The following is a 4,516-nucleotide window of genomic DNA, read 5'->3' as shown; positions in this document are numbered from 1 at the left end:
CAACGCAGGCTGCAGCGGCGGGAAGCAGCGGGCGCTTTGCCTTGCGATGACAGGAAAGCAGGACGCGCAGCGCCGAGCCCCCGAAAATAACAACCTGCCGCCGGGGTCCCTGCTCCAGTTTTTCCCGCGTTACATTTCGCGCCTGGGCGGAACCAATCACCGCCAGTCCCCTGCCCGCTGGCCGCAGCGGCGAGTGACAGCACATGCGAGCCAATAGCTGTGCCTGGATTTCTTTCTAGCTAGAGCAGGGCGGAGCCGGACCTGCGCGCGGGTCCTTTCTGCCACGCTATTGGCCGCGGCTCTTGTATTTTTTTTCTGCCTGAAGAGCCAACAGCGTTCGAAACTCCGGGGGAGCGCGCGACGTCTGCACTCGCCCAGACACACCCTCCAGTAGCCCCGCCCCTGCCGTCCTTCCGCGCGGTTAGTCAGGGTTGGAGGCGCGCTGTGGGCGACAGGCAGGGGCGGGCGGTAAGAGAGTTGCTGATTGGAAAGTTATCAGAGAGGGGGCGGGCCAGGGGTGGTAGTTGGCCGGCGGGGTCGCTCGTCTGGCGGCCCCTCCCGCCTGTAGCTGTTGGGCTGTAGTTCCCGCGCGGCTGGGAATTTAAAGGGCTGGGGCCCGGGCTGCCCGCCCCCGTCCGTGGCTCCCGCCACCAGCTCTAGGGGGACCGAGGCCTTCTTACTGCAGTTTCTAGTAGACACCAAAAGGTGCGTCGTTTCTTAATGGTTCCCATCTGCCCAGCTGTTGGACTCGCTGTGAGTTGACCCTCTCCGCAACCCCCCTACTTGCCCCAAGGCTGAGGTGGGCATCAGTCCCAGCCTTCGCCTCCCCGGGCCTCGGTTTCCCATTTGTGTAAAGTGGGGTAGTTAAGGAAGTCGTCTCTGAGGTCCCCGTGTGCTGCTCGCGGCTCGGAGGGGACACGAACACAGGCGTGTGTCCATTCTTACACCCGGGACGGATGCCCCAAAGACGCCAGAGGACTCCCCGCCCTTCCGCCGTGGTTCCTCACCCGTCCGGGGCCGGCCCTTCATCCCCCGTCTGGAAGGGCGTTGAGCTGTGGGTGCCCCGGAGGGTTCGGGTCATTCCCAGCTCTGCCCGCCCCCGCCTCAAGGACCCCACCCCGCACCAGAGGGATCCTGAACGACCGGAGTCTAAGTCTGACAGTCACCCACCGAGGGCCAGTGTGGGCTCGGAAGGGGATGGGGGCAAAATGGGATGTCCAGCCTCGTATTCACTAGAATGTGAAAGAAGTGACTGTGTTTTGTTTTGTTCTTTGGTTTATTGCCAGGGCCGAGCCTGACTCATAGTAGACTTTCAATAAATATTTGTTGAATAAATGAGTGAATATTTGGTAGTTAAAGATTAGGATTGGTAATTAGAACAGACCTGCATAATAGCTGAGTATTCTCTCTCCCCAACACACACACACACACACACACACACACACACACACACACACACACACCTATGCCACAAGTGTTTAAAAACAAGTTTAACTTATATGAACAACTTCTAAGATACATTTTTAAGTGATTAAAAAAATGGGGACTTCCCTGGTGGTCCAGTGGTTAAGACTCCTCACTCCCAATGTAGGGCCGCCTGGGTTTGATCCCTGGTCAGGGAACTAGACCCCCCGTGCCTCAACTAAGACCCGGTGCAGACAAATATTTTTTTTTTTAATGGACTAGTATGATTTTATTCACCTTTTTAAAAAGGTGGAAAATAAACATACATTTTTGCTTTTATATATGCAAAATACTAGCAAGATACACAAGAAACTGATACATAAGTTGACCCCAAGGAGGGGAATTATATGGCTGGGAAACAGAAATTGAAAGATTTCAAAAGATACAACATATAACTCTTTGTATCTTTTGTACATTGAAACAAGTGAAAATATCTTTGCAATAAATAAACAATAGTATGTAGCTACCATCTCCTGGAGGCCTAGTATAATAATAGCATATATCTACTGATATACAATAATATGGTTGGTAGCTTCACTTACATTCTACTGCTCTCAATTCTGTGAGGTAGTTATTACTGTTCCCACTTTATAGATGAGGAAATTTCAGGCTTGTCCAAGGTCACCTAACTCGATAAAAATCTTTTGTAAGGATGGCTCTGAAAACTGCCTATGGAGTATACCCCTTAGAGTCTGCTGAACAAAAGGAGGAAGTGGCTGAAAAATGGGCACCCCACATTTCTGAGACCTCTTTCTCATGTTCTAGAACTTTCAGGTTTTAGAGGTTAAAACCAATTTGATATTTTAATAAATAGCTGATGTGGAAAGTTGAAAGTTCGTCTCTCATTTTACTTAATTAAACTCATTTTGTTTTTACAATTTTATGCCAAATGACTGCACCACATACTTGTGAGTCCATTAGAAGGAAACTATAATCCATCTATTTTGTACTTGAAAAACACTGAAAAGAAAAAAGTGATATATCCATCTTGGACTCTCAAATTATGGGTTGAGTAAGATCCAACAGATTAAGCACCAATAGTTACTGTTTAACATGCCCCAGAGTTCAAGATGAGTCATTCAGAACCAAGACACTGACTTTCTGCTTCTAAAAATTACTCTTCATCAACAGTAAGCTGGCAACTCCACTTGTTCTCTGCCACAAGAGAATGAAAGACATGCCAGGAATGTATGAAGTGGGCAGAGGGTGATTCTAGGAGCAGAGCTGAGGTCATGCAAGATCTGCTTGTTTGGTTCCATTTGCATGCAACTAGGAAGCTGTCTGAAGTGTGTGGATCATATTTCTGATGTCTTTGTTCTGCCCTAGGCAGAGTCAACATCCCAGAATACTAAAACCCATCTAAGGATACTTACTATATTATTACAGTAGTCTTTCCAGTTGTTAAAAATGTAGGCCTATTCTGATAAAGATATATACCTCAAACCCTCTTTTTAAAATATATTTTAAAGTTTCAAGATACAATCTGAGTAAAAAAGCAAGATTTTTTTCACTTTGAAAACAATATCAACAAGAGCATTTGAAGCTGCTTGATTGCTACAAAATCTTCTGGTTAATGTGGGAGACTGAGCATAACATAAATCCTTTTAAGTGATTTGTCTTCAGAGCTAAAAGTGCAGATAAAACAGCTTTGCAAATAAATGTAGATGAAATGGGATAAAAATGCCTGATCACTTCTTTTGAGATGATTAACAGGAAGATATTTTACCATAAAAATTATCCAAAATAATTTTCTCCATGTTCTGTTTGGCAGCAGACTCAAAGCTGAGTTCCAAAAAGCCCTCTTACGATGAAAGAAATCTAGGAGGAAATGGTTCCCCATAGTATTTCAGTGGGAGTTTTAAGCTCTATCAACAGGAAAATATCTACATAGACCAGGTATGTTTTTCATTCAAAAGAGCTTTCCCCAAAATATTTTCCAAAAACTTTGTGCAATGAGAGTTTCATCAAGTTAAGAGTATAAGGAAACATTTTTAACATTGATTTGCCTATCTACCATCACAAATGCCCAAATATCTCATTATGATGTTATTGCTAATTTTCTTAGAAATAGCTCTTTTGCTTTCAAATACGCAATCTAACTTTGCAAGTAAGAGTAAGCCTGTCAGGCCAGTTTAGAAAACGAAGACAGAATTATTAAAAGGAAACAGGGGTGTCAAATGGACTTCAAAGTCAGGATTAGAACCTGAAACTGGTCTTCAGAACCTTCTGGGGACACATGGTTTCTGGCCTCAGTTCCTCTATCTGTAGGTGTGCTTCATTCTTTCCTCTCTGAAGACACGTTTCTTTGCTTTTCCGAGTAAATGGCTAAATATACACAACGATACACCAGCCTCTGAGTTGTTTATGCTGTATTCAAGCCACCAGAAGAAACAGATTGGCCTTTGCAAAGCTCAACTTCAAATTATTAAGAGGTAGAATTTGATTGTCCAGCTTGGATCAGGTAGTGCAATCAGCAGGCACAATCCAGTAGTAAAGAGGTGGGCTGGGATCTTTATGATCTGAAGAACAGTTCTCAGAGAAGAGGGAGATGGCTTGTAGATAGTACTAGAAATGCAAAAAGTACATCTTTTCCAAAGAGATGTGTGTTTTCCATTTAACAGTAAATCATGAACGTGTATTATGTCATAAGTATTCTTTCTCAATGATCTAAGTGACATTGTATTTAGTTGCATGGGAGCACCATAGCTTCTTGAACTATCCTCTACTTTTCAAATTGTTTTCTTAGTTTTCTGTTTTTAAAATCAATACTTTAATGACCATGCATATAGTTAAATCTTTGCCTGCATTCATGATAATTTTCTCAGGTAATATTTTTCTAAGTAGAATTGATAGGTCCAAAAGTTTGCAAAACTTTTAAGTCTTTTGATATGTATTAGAAAATTATTTGATCTTATATATCCCATTTGATGGGCCCTGAATTCAATGTACTTATGTCCTGTCTCTTTTTCATCTTTACCAGTAGCTTTCAAATTGCAGAGCATATCACAGAGGTTAAATTAATATTTGTTAATTGACTGACTAACTTCATAAG

This window comes from Stenella coeruleoalba (genome assembly GCF_951394435.1).
Source record: "Stenella coeruleoalba genome assembly, chromosome: 7".
Classification (NCBI taxonomy): Eukaryota; Metazoa; Chordata; class Mammalia; order Artiodactyla; family Delphinidae; genus Stenella; species Stenella coeruleoalba.
Note: the sequence above shows the minus strand (reverse complement) of the source record.